Consider the following 13,150-nt stretch of genomic DNA (forward strand, 5'->3'; position numbering starts at 1 on the left):
CATCAATATTTCTTAGTGCCCCTATCATTCACTGTAAGTATATTTGCTGGAACCAAATTGTATCTGCCAATGCTCTTGTCAAATGTTCCATCTGATCAAAAGCTTGCTATGGGCTTAGATATCCTTCATTGCTATCCACAACACCACCAACTTTTGTGTCATCCCCAAATTCACAGCTTATATCGCCTACATTCCTATTCAAATATAATGGTCAGGCCTTCAATAATATGATGTAATAATTTTTGCGACGCTGCTGCTCCTCTTCCCTCTTTTAAGTGTATCATCTTTATCTTAATCTTGCAATGTCTGAAATGTTTTCTTCCCACTGTGGTGTTGGTGAATTAGTCAATTCCTCTCAGAGTATGATCATCCCGTTTGACATTGTTACGGCTGGCAAACTAAGCTTTTTTGATGGGAAAGGATCTGGGTTTGTCAGCAATTTAAGTGATTTAGGCATTGACATTTCCAAAGTCTTCGACGTATGAATCCACACGCGGTGAAACTGTATTGATATTTCAGTTTTGTGGACAACCAGACCACAGGCTTCAAAGAAGACAGACAGTTAGATCAAAACAAATACATGACATTGTGCTGTCTGATTACTAGGTATATTTCTATGAATAGTGTTCATGGTTCAGCTTTATTATCATCTGACTACACATATTCAGCCAGATGAAACAACGTTTCTCTGGACAATGGTGGACACAAAATGCACCACACATAATAATCACATTTATAGACAAAGAGATCATTTAGAATTAATGTATGTAAATAATTAAGAATGATTTACTCAGGTACTCAGTGTAAAGTCCATCCAACGTGTTTCAATTCCTGCATATTCTGAGTCTAATGGATTCTGGTGCACGTTTAGTTAATGATTTTTGCATACTTTGCCCCAAGTTTGTCACCTCCTTCTTTACTGCCATGAAGTGACTGATGCCATGAATCCCCTGGGAGCTATTTGATCTTAAAACACCTTCTGTTCCTGTTAAACCAAGATCTCAGACATTAACCTTAGCTGCTTTCCTCTTCTTTCGGTGGTTTCTCTGTCGCCACTACATTTATCAAAGAGATCACAGTGAATGGTAGACAACCAATATATGAGACACATTTCTTATCAAGGCATTTATCTCAATAATAATTCTTCATTACCATAATTGGTTCCCTGCCATGGGTTGCACAGCCATGTAGCTGGTAATGCCACTGGCTCACAGCACTAAAGACTTGCTTCAATCCTGACCTCAGGTCTTATCTGCAGGGTGTGGCCCATTCTCTTTGTTTCCTCCCACATGCCAAAGACGAGCTGGTTAGGAGGTTAATTGGTTGCTGTAATTGCCACCCGTTTGCGGGTGAGTGGTGGGATCTGGGAAGTCGTTGTGTATACATGTTCAGCAGTAATGGGTGATTGGAGGTGGCATGGATTCAATGGGTTAACGGGCCTGTTTCTGAACTGTATTTCTCGGTCTTTTCATACCGCTGAGCACATGTGAGTTAACCCTCCAAATTGGAGGGTCAAGTCATGGGAATCATGCGGTGTGAAAGAAAATAACCGGGCAAGGTGAGCGAGTCAATTTCAACTGGGCTTGGAGCAGAGTTGAGAGCATGCCAAGTTAACTCACCAATTGGCTTCTGGCATTGTGAAACAACAACCAGTCCTACTAAGTATGATTAGTGACGTTAGTGCCTGCGTGCTTGTGTCAGTCTGGCAGATAAATTTTTATGGTGTGGCCGGCCACGCTCTGACAGCCCCACTGCCTGAGCCCTGCTCTGCCTGAGTTCCACTCTGACACCCCACTCTCTGGCAGTCTAATGCTCTGACAGTCCCCCACCATGCTGCCTGAGTCATACTGCTTGAGCCCCTTCCCACGATATCCAACTGCAAACTGAGCTCCCCTCTGCATTTGAAGTCCATCAAAAGCAGCCACCACTTCCTCTATGAATAACAGTCGCATTACCCGGGGGAGCAATATGAGGGAGCGGGACACGGGAGAAAGTGGTGTGAAGGAATAGGCAGCATGAGGGGAAGTGGGCCTAGCGTGAGGGGAGCATAAGGAGAGCGAAGTGAGGAAGAAGACCCGGTGTGAAGAGCTGCTTAGCCAAGGTGCTGCAGGCACTCCTGGGCATGGGAGGCATGGCAGCGGTGTCCTGCTTGCAGGAAGCAAGGGGCTGGTCCACCATGATGGACCCCAAGTGCCACCCCAAGGGGTGTCTGCTCTGGACAGAGCTGTGGCCTCTCACGCCAGAACCCACCTGATCCTGATGTCCTGACTTGCTTGGCCGCCATTTCTGAGCCACTGACACTGGCTACTCATTCACTTACTGGCCATTCTAAGTGAGGGCGAACTATTGATCAGTATATAGAAAACCTTCCACCAAAAAAAGAGGCAAAATATTTTTTGGTAAGTGTACAGATGTCATTAACATTTCAACTATAAACATTTGACAAATTAATATTTTGTTTAAGAAGATCATAATACATTTCAACTATAAACATTTGACAAATTAATATTTTGTTTATGAAGATCATAATAGCTAAAGCTGTGACCATTGTGAAATGACACTGCAGTCAGCTGATTGTCAGAGCATTGTATGTAATACATCACTCACGACATCACCACTGGAGGCAGGTCCACCTTTAAAATCACGAGCAGCAGAATTACCTGCAGATAATGGTGGAGTGTGAAGCCTTGTAGGGTTCAGCTTGCCTTGTCAATTTTCCCATTCCCAAGGCAGGTTGGCAGTGAGAAAAGGGCTTTGGCAACTCTCTAATTTCAGGGTTCCCTGCTTCACATTATGTCTGCTTCAATCCCTATATTACATGCTGAATTGCATCGATCATTTAACTACTTAGTTATTTCAGTCTGAATCTCTGGTTCAAGGAAATCAATATCAAAGCCAAACTATCCCATGTCAATTTAGAAAGTTGATTGGACACATCAATAAGGTTTCTTTTTCCCGGTGTTAGGATCATTGCCACATGAGCAGGTTCCAGGGATAGGTTGGCTGGAAAACTGGGCATATCAAATTAGCTTCACACAATGTTTGTATTTCTACTTGCAGTTCTTAATTAAAAGTCGAACAAAATTCTTTTAAGGATTTTGATCGCTTGGCCAGTTGTAGATTCAGTCCTTTTGGGTTGAAATTTGTCTCTGAAATAAGAACTTTCATTTTCTTGTGTGTGCTCATACAATGAAAGCCTTTAATCAAATTAAAACACATTGTTGCATTTCATTTCAAACATAAATATTTTTCTCTGAACCTCACAGGGTACAAGCAATTGTCAGAGCCAAAACAATATGCAAATGTGCTTCATCAACCAACCTTTACTCTAATTGAATATCTCTAATTCACTTAGATTTTAAAAACTAAGAAACAAAAAAAGCACAGTGAACATCAGGATCGCCACTTTGGAGCAAAAGAATGGGGGCACGTCCATGCTGGTCGACGACCCTGAACTGGGGAGGTGGCTGTAAGACCGTCACCTTTATTCAGGAGTCTGTGGGAGGTACATTTGGCCAAAGGGGTGTGACCAGATAGCTAAACATGTATACAGTTACCACACTTTCAGTTCTCTCAGATAGTTTCCCAAAATGCCAATGAACAACTGGCAAATATTTGAGAATCTTGTATCGTGAATCAGAGATGGAGTTGCAGACTCCATTGTGGTTTTTAGATTGTGGACTGTAGGGAGGGAAAATGATGCAGTGATCATTGGAGGGATCAGAGGTGGAGAGAGTGAGCAAATTTAAATTCCTGGGAGTTACTATATCGGAAAACTTTTCCACCAAATTAATGTCATCAGGAAGAAAGCCTCTGCTTCCTCAGGAGTTTGTGGAGGTTTGGCATGACTTCAGAAACCTTGGCGAACTTGGACAAATGTGTTATGGGAAGTATGCTGACTGGCTGCATCATGATGTGGTATGGGGGCACCAATATGTCTGAGCAGAAAGCCCTGCAAAAATTAGTGGAAACTGCCCAATAAATCACATGCAAAACTCTTCCAAAAATCTACATGGAGACGCTACCATCGGAGAGCAGCAGCAGCAATCATTAAGGATCCACATCACCAAGGACATGCTCTGTTTTTGCTGTTGCCATCAGAGAAAAGGTATAGGTGCGACAGAACACATGGCACCAGATTCAGGAACAGTTATTGCTCCTCCACCATCAGACTCCACAGCAACAAACTCATTCAGAGACTCAGTTAAGGACTCTTACTTTGCACATTACAGTATTTATCACTGAATGTTTTTTTTCTATATTGCACAGTCAGTTTGTTGACATTTCTTTCTTAGTTTATATTTCTCCCTTTTGTATACGTATATTTTCTTGAGTGCATTTTGTTCGCACAACCAATAAGAAGAAATTCTGCCTGGTCCATAAGAAAAAAAAATCAAGATTGCATGTGATGTCATGTATGTACTCTGACAATAAACCTGAACTTGAACTTTGCAGTCTTCCATGTTAATTCAGAGAACAAATGATCATGAATCTATTGTCATATACATTATACATTGTACATAGGCACGAAAATTATTTCTTGCTGCAAGTGAAATCCATTGTCTACATTGTATACAGGTACATTGTTAAAAAAAACAACTAAAAACATCTGCAATAGTTTACTTAATCGAATTAAAAAGAGAAATTACAAAAATACAGATAGATAATAAATAGGACTTTGCCGTTGTGGTGTCGAAGAAGTCCCTGAACAAGGGGAGGTTAAAAGTTGTTGGAAGAAATTGTTCTTTAAACTAGGGGTGTTGCTCTTCAGGCTTTCTGAAAAGAGGTTGTGTCCAGGGTGATGGGGGTCCTTTACGATGGTGGCTGCTTCTTCAGGCAGTGCCTCACATAGATGCTGTTAGTGGATAGGAGGTCGATGTCTGTGATACACCTCCCTATATTTGTTTCTTGCTGCAGCCTTTTGTACTCCTGGCCATTGTATTTCCAAGTCAGGCTCTCGTGCAACCAGTCAGTATACTTTCCACAGTGGACCTGTCTTGCTATTGAAAACACAATAACTTACAAGCATGTCCATTTTGCAGTTTGGGGCAAGGGAGCTGAAAATGGAGAACAAGAAAAATAATTGATTCCAAGAAATTGAAGTGACCCATACATTCTATGCAAGATTTTTTAAATCTTGTGCAATAAGCCGATCATTTATTAATCTTAGGAACTGAGCCATGAAATCATGCAGACGCATCATCAATAACTCCAATAACTGCAAAACTAACAGGCTTTTATTCACAATAGAATGGAGGCACGACCATGCTGGTCGACTGTCCAGAGCTGGAGAGGGGGCTCCTTTATTCAGAAGTCTGTGGATAGAGCCACAGGTACAGTCAGCCAATGGGTGTGCCCCGCCCGACATAGAAATATACAGACAGTGGTTTTAACATATAAGCTACCATCTTATCCTGTCTTCAACGTACAGCCCACCCGTTTGTATCTGGCAAATGCATGAGTAGATAAGTAGGTGAAAGCGGTAGATTGGATTTGACCAGTCAAAAACAGACAGGATCTGCAGGTCGTGTCACAAGTTTACACAAGATGATAGCACACCAGCAGGTAAGCCAAGTCTACTACCAATGTCCAATGCTCACCTCAAAGTGGTGTCTGATCCCTTCATCGTTGTCTTGTTTTATTTACTCATTTACAGAAATTCTGGAGGAACTCAGTATCCGTAGGAGGTAAAGATCTGTTACTGACATTTAGGGCCTGAGCCCTTCTTCAAGGTATGAGAAAAAACAGGGACACATCTGAATAAAAGAAATAGCAGGGGGAAGAATACAGACCAACAGACAAAAGGTGATAATTGGATGTGAAGAAGAGGGTAGGAGAAAGGAAAGGTAAGAATTGATAGAGGATGGTGGGGGAGGGGGTGTTGCTTTGCATTGGCTGTGAATGTGGAGCTGGGGTAAAGGAGACAGGGAAAAGAGTAGCGACAGAGAGAGGCAGAACTACAGGAAAGGAGACATGGGGTTAAAGTTGAGAGGGGGATTCTAATGGAAACTGGAGAAGTTGATGTCAATGCCAATCAGTTGGATGGTCCCCAGATGGAATATGGAATATTGGTTCCTCCAAGTTGCAGGCAGTCTCAGTCTGGAAGTGCACGAGAAGATGGACAGAGATGTTGGCAAGGGAATGAGAAGTGAAATTGAAATGGATGGCTGCTGGGATATCCCCCACTATTGCAGAGGACAGAGATGAGGTATGCAATGAAGTGATCTCCCAGTCCCTCCGATGTAGAGGAGACCGCAACGGGAGTACCGGCTGCAGTAGATGATCCTGCAGATTCACAAGTCAAGTGTTTCCCCCACCTAGAAGGATTGTTTGGGGCCTGAATGGGACAAGAGAGGAGCAATAGGCGATAGATGCCAATGGAATTATTAGTGGGAAGCGAGGAGTGGAGGAGGTAATTATGGAATGAGTGGTCCCTGTAAAAGGCAATGATGGGAGGATTTGTCTGGTGGTCAGATCACACAGCAGTTGGCAGAAATGGTGGATAAGTTGCATGTGGAGGTTTATGGCATCTTCTCAGCTCCTCCCGCTCCCTCAATGACTCCTTCATTATCTGTCCTCTTCCAACCAATTTGCGACTTGGTGCATACCCCTGTGACTGTAAGAGATGTTGCACATGCCCACTCCTCCTCCCTTGCCACATTTCAAGGTCCTGGGCAGTCCTTTGTTTGTGAATCTACAGATGTCATCGACTGAATCATGTGATCCTATTGTGGTAGCTCATGTTTTCCTGTTGTTTAAAAAAGATTTCAAGGAAATAAAAGACCAGTGAGCCAGATATCAATAGTAGGTAAGTTATTGGAAGGTGTCCTAAGTATTTGGATAGTCGGGAACAGATTAAGGATGGTCAACATGGCTTTTTGAGTGGTAGCTCATGTTTAACAAATCTTGAGTTTTTCGAGGAGGTAACCTGGAAACTTTGATGAAAGAAAGGTTGTGTATGTTGTCTACCTGGATTTTAGTAAGGCCTTTGACAAAGTCCAACATGGGAGGTTAGTCAGGGAGGTTCAGTCACTCGGTGTTCATGGTGAAAAAATAAACTGGATTTGACATTGGCTTTATGGGAGAACCAGAGTGTGGTAGTGAATGATTTTCTCTCAGACTGGAGGTCTGTGACTTGTGATGTGCCTCATGGATCGGTGCTGGTCCATTGTTGTTTTATCAATGATATAGAATTCTAGTTGATATTGTAAAAATTTTTTTAAAAACTGCTGGAGGAACTCAGCAGGTCTCATAGCAGCCATAGGAGCTAAATCTATATCAATGACCTAGATAATAAAGTGGTAAATTGAATCAGCAGGTTGATAGATGGCACACGGATTGGAGATGCAGTTGACAGAGAGAGGAAGGCTTTCAAGACTTGCAGAGAGATCTGGACCAGCTGGAAAAATGAGTTCCAAGATGACGGATGGAATTTAATGCAGACAAGTGTGAGGTGTTGCATTTTGGAAGGACAAACCAAGGTAGGACTTGCACAATAAATGGTAGGGAACGGAGGGAGCTGGGAATGCAGATACATAATTTTCTGTAAGTGGCATCACACTTTAAGGTCATAAAGAGAGCTTTTGGCACCAATGACCTTCAAAAATCTAAGTATGGAGAATAGGAGTTGAGATGATATGGTAAATTTGTGTAAGACATTGGTGAGACCAAATTTTGAGTATTGTGTACAGTTCTGGTCACCTAGCTACAGGAAAGATATCATTAAAATTGAAAGAGTGCCGAAAAGATGTACTAGGGTGTTGTCCATTCTTTAGGAACTAAGTAACAGGGAAAGGTTAAACAGGTTAGAACTTCATCATAGAAGAATGAGGGGAGATTTGATAGAGGTGTGCAAAATTATGATAGGTATAGATAGAGTAAATACAAGTAGGCTCTTTCCATTGAGGAAATGGGTTAAGGGTGAAAGAGGAAAAGTTTAGGGGGAACATTCAGAGGAATTTCTTCACTCAGAGAGTGGTGAGAGTATGGAATGAGCCACCAGTTGAAGTGGTGAATATGGACTCAATTGTAGTGTTTATGAAAATTTAGGTATGTACATGGATTAGAGGTGTACAGGGGGCTATTGTGTGGGTGCAGGTCAATAGGACTAGGGAGAATAAGTTTGGCACAGACAAGAAAGCCAAACGGGCCTATTTTCTGTGATGTAGTAGTCTTTGGTTCTGAGCTCCATTCAATTAGAGGCTATACATAGATGATACTATTAATTATCTTTCAAAACTATATTTAACTGTCTTGATTAAAAGAAGTTGTACCTCAGAGAGACAGGAGACAATTGATTTATGAATGTATAAAAAGACATCTGCCAGTTTATGCAGGCATGAATGAGTTATGATTGGCAGAAATATCCAAACTCTTGCCAAAATCATGAATGTCATCTGTTGTACAGTCAATTTGTGGGTTCTCAGGCATCTTTATTAGTGAACAAGGAAGGATATGCGGGCATGCAGTCCTTGAAATGAAGATTGAATTGCACATTCCATATTTTCAATTTGCAAAGGCACAGATGCTTGTTTCAATTGTTAAGTTTTGTTTTACTTTCATTGAGAAGGCAGATGAACTGATCCATCATGTAAGCTTCGGAGGCTACATTTTGGGAAGTTGTACTGCAAGCTATCAACTCTTGCTATGACGTGTTCTGCCATCTGATTATTAACTTGACTGCCTTATGGTTTTGGGTTTTGTACTGATAAACATGCAAAGACGACTTGCATCAACAGAATATTACTGATGTAGTTAAACTGGTGGTGTATGCAGTATTGAATGAACTTTCTAGATTTTGGCAGATTTTTAAAGGAAATGCTTACAAGCAGATATGATTTTTAAAAAATTGTCAACAACTTCATTGTGGAGGTAATGACCTGAGAAATTACAGCAAGCAGGGAAAAACAATATTTCAAAAGTGATCAATATAACATTGAAAAAGACATACTATAAACCTTGACAAGGCCAGTAAAAAATCAAGCGCTGAGAATTAAATAAGATTGACTAGATTATATAACACAACAAAAGAAAAAATATCTCGTTGTTGATTTAAATTTGCCTTTCAAATTAGAATTTGTTCACTAATGATTAGATTGTTACATGTCATGACATGTTGGAAACATGAATTCATGCATTCTTTTTACCTAAAAAATAGAACAATGATAAGCATAAATATATGGTACTTTCATAATTATACTAATAAAGAGCAGTGAAAATTAAATTCACATTATTCAGCCAGTAATGGATTTTGATGTATATATGCATCTATCTGTCTATCTCTCTATCCATCTATCTATCTATCATTTGTCTCTCTATCTGTCTAATCTATCCAAATTTATCTGTCTCCTGTTCTAATTAGACATAAAAAGTACCAAGCCAGTATTATTTGGAGATGGTCCTTGCAAACTACTGCCTCATTAATGTACAAATGAGCAAAAGCTTAATCCTTAAATATTTCTGGGAACATTAACTTGGTTTTTCATTCCACAGATGTTGCCTGACATGTGGAGTATTTCCTGGCAATTCTTTTTTGGTTTCAGATTTCCACCATTGACAATTTTTGATTGTCAAGAAAAATGTTGATTCAGATTACAATAGAAATCACTTTATTCTGTTCTGTTATATTGCAAAATATTTATTTTTCTTTCAGTTCTTCAACTATTGTATGAAGAACATAGGGATGTGAATTTGAACATGATCAATTACTTTCAGCACCAATCCAAAACAATTTGACGTCCGTACCTGCACTAATATCCAAATATTCTTAATTTTGTGCTTTGGTGATGAGTAATATTTGCAAATATCATTCCAATGTATCAGTATTGATAGTACTTTAACTCTCATCATTGCTCTGACCAGATTTTATTTTGTGCATGGGAAGGAAAAGTGGTCATTTCTGGCAAACTGAACTTGTCTTTGCCAGCTGAGCTCAGTATCTAAACAAATAACTATTTTTTCCATCTTAGTGAAAATGTGCTCTGGGTGGAACCTGACAGTAACTGCCAAACATAAATTTCAGTGAACTTGTTGTGGGCACTTATCATTTATTGATAGGGAGATGCAATGAACAGATAAAATAACCCAAGAAAACTTTATATCTTGAAGGAGGAAAGGACATTCATCAAATGAAAAAAGATTCAAATATGGAACTTCTTCCACAGTTCTGTGTTGAGATTGTTGATAAAGGGTGGAGACTCATGTTTCTATGGCTTGTGAATTTAGGATTGTTGGAGCAACTTTAAATATCAAGCATTTAAAAGAAATTACAGTGTGAAGTAATTCTCAGACTTTTATCAATATTTTGATTACATTTTATTTTAAAAGATATTTAAGCCACAGAAAGCTATAGACCTAATGCATATGAATAGAATTAGTGTAGGTAGATACATAGTGTGGCATGAACATGGTGGACTGAAGGGATTGTTTATGTGCGATGTGACTATTACTCCAGACAACTAAAATATGGTAGCTTAAGAAAATTGTCCATGTTGTTAAACTGCTCCTACATTGCTACTTCTAACTTAACTTCTCTCTGCCTGTTAGAATGCAGTAATAATCATTCACAACTGGAATCATGTGCACCATCTCATTCTATGTGCTGTATTTTGCTTCAAGGATTTCAGTTGTTTAGGTGTAGCATGTGTCTGCAGCAAAGACCAGTAAGTAAAAATGGATTCTGTGATTCTAAAAAGTCCCTAAAGTAATTTCCTTTTGTTAAAGCAGACATAATATGGACTTCCCTAATACAGAGATGAAATGGCAAGTGCAGTAGCTATCTTAATCATTTGATTATGTTGTTCATAATACGTTTCCTATTGATGGTCTCTCATTATCAGCTTCTGAAACTTCGAGCTGAAGGATCTAGATGTGAATCATCCTCACAATCCTATAATGGGTGGGAGATTCTGAGGAGACCCCCTATTCCCTCTCAATCCAATGGAAAGAGCTTTCAGCAGATATTGTGAACCAACCTATAAGAAGAAAGAAAAAGTTGCATTTTGGAGAATTGAGACATGGCAAAACAGCTTCTCGGCCATCAAGTGCTTTGAAGCCACAATTGAAATGTGGGAAATGCTGCATCCAGTTTGCACACCGCCAGCACACACAGGTGCAAGGCACCAATAACAAGATAACATTGCAATATAGAAAAGTGCCGGAGATCATGCTGGCACCCATAGGAAGCAAAAGGGATAATAACCAACATTTCAGCTCTGAGCACTTTGTAAAGTTATGAACAAATTGCAGACAGCTGCCTCAATAAAAAGGGAAGAGGCGAGGAGAGGTGGGAAGAAGGGGCAGGGATAGGATTACAGATCATGGGTGGGAGGGCAGAACATAAAAACTGCTGAGAAGTGCTAGTGGGAGGGGGTAACTCTCTAAATAGAGAGGGAAGGTATGAGGAACTGGAGAAAATGAGGCAAATAGAGAAAGAGATGGGGGAAGGGCCTAACAGTAACTGGAAAAGTCGATATTAATGCCATCTGGTTGGAGACTGTCTAGACAGAAAATGAGATGTTGTTTCTCCATTTGTGGGTGACCTTGGTTTGGCAGGGCATGAGACCTTGTTGGAGAGGCCATGGGGTGTGGAATTAAAATGGTTGGTCAATGAGTGGTCAATAAGATAACCATATCTGCTGATAACTCATCTTGGCTGCTTAATGGTCAAAGAGGACTTTTTGAAAGTAGGATCCTTCTTGTCATCTGAAAGTGCAACAGGTCCTTATTTTAACATTTGAAAGGAGACACGTGCCAGTGCAGATCGCTATCCATCCACAATTGCTCTCAAATGCCAGCCCAGAATCTTTGGAATGGGACATAAACACACAGCTTCTGACATTGAGTCGACAGCTCTTTACACTGAACCTTGGCTGGCACAGGTTCCTGTAAGAATGAAAAGCAACAATGAATGAAAGCACAGGGAACCCTGACTGTTGAGGTATATTGAAAATGAGTTGAAGAAATAAAGGAAGCAGGTAGGAAGATCTAAAGAAGGACAGTCTGTCAAAGTGTATAAAAGTGAAGGGTGGCAATTAAAAAAGAAATTAAGAAAGCAAGGAGAAATATCACTAGCAGACAGGTAAATCTGAAGGCATTCTATGTAAATTAAGAATAGAGCAATAACCAAGGAAAGACTAAGGAAAAATAGGGGAAATCTGTAATTGGAGCCATCAGGTGAGTCCTAGATTAATACTTTACATCAGCATCCACAAAGCAGACTGACTTTATCAAAGGGGAAGGTGAAATTCTCATGCAAATTTCCATAAGTGAAGAGGAGATACTGATTTCCTTAGCAGGCTTAAAGGGAGACAAATCCCCAGGACTGTATGGAATTTACCCTAGGCTGTCTTTGAAGGCTGGGGATGGGTTTGCACCGATTCCAGGTAATTTAGATTGAGTAATTTAGATCTCTGTTAACCTTAAGTGAGATGTCAGATGGTTGGAGGATGTCAAATGTGGTCTTATTTTTCAAGAAGGGGGAACCAAGAAAAAGGATGGCAATTACAGACCTGTGAAAATAACATCAGTGGAAGAGAAATTATTGGAAAATTTCTAAGGAATGGAATTAATGATCTGTATGAAAGGCAAGAATTAATCAGAGGTAGCCTGTAAGCCTTTCTCAAGGAAAGATCTTATCTGACGATCTGAATGAATTTTTTGATGAGGTAACTAAGTGTTCTGATGAAATGCAGTAGATGTGATTAACATAATCTTCAGTAAGTTCTTTGACAAGGTGCCTCATGGAAGACTAGTTCAAGGCCCCTGAGATTCAGGATAAGTTGGCAAATTGGATCCAAAATTGGCTTGACAGTTGGAGAAAGAGGGGAATGATAGAAGCCGGTTTTTGTGATTGGATGCCTGTGACTAATGATGTTCCACAGGAGTAGGTGCTGGGGCATGTGGATGAAATCTCCTTGGCATATTGAACAAAAACATGCAGGGTTTAATTTAATTTTTAATTTAATTTAATTTAATTTTAAATGTAGACATACAGCACTGTAACAGGCCATTTCAGCCCATGAGTCCATGCCGCCCAATTTACACCCCATTAACCTACACTCCCAGTATATTTTGAATGGTGGGAGGAAACTCACACAGATAGAGGGAGAATGTACAACCTCCTTATGGAGGATTCGAATCCCGGTCCGGT

The 13,150-nt window shown here is 40.2% G+C and overlaps 1 long non-coding RNA gene across 1 annotated transcript; it reads right to left on the reverse strand.

Annotated features, from left to right (window-relative positions):
* Nucleotides 1–648: 648 nt before the first annotated feature.
* LOC138737606 (uncharacterized) lies at nucleotides 649–2,756 on the reverse strand. The gene is made up of 3 exons (XR_011341058.1): nucleotides 2,661–2,756; nucleotides 2,251–2,366; nucleotides 649–1,055 (listed from the first exon to the last, which is right to left on the reverse strand). It is a non-coding gene; the product is annotated as an uncharacterized lncRNA (long non-coding RNA).
* Between the last annotated feature and the right edge of the window lie 10,394 nt (nucleotides 2,757–13,150).

Source organism: Narcine bancroftii, chromosome 6 (assembly GCF_036971445.1).
Source record: "Narcine bancroftii isolate sNarBan1 chromosome 6, sNarBan1.hap1, whole genome shotgun sequence".
In the NCBI taxonomy this organism is placed as follows: Eukaryota; Metazoa; Chordata; class Chondrichthyes; order Torpediniformes; family Narcinidae; genus Narcine; species Narcine bancroftii.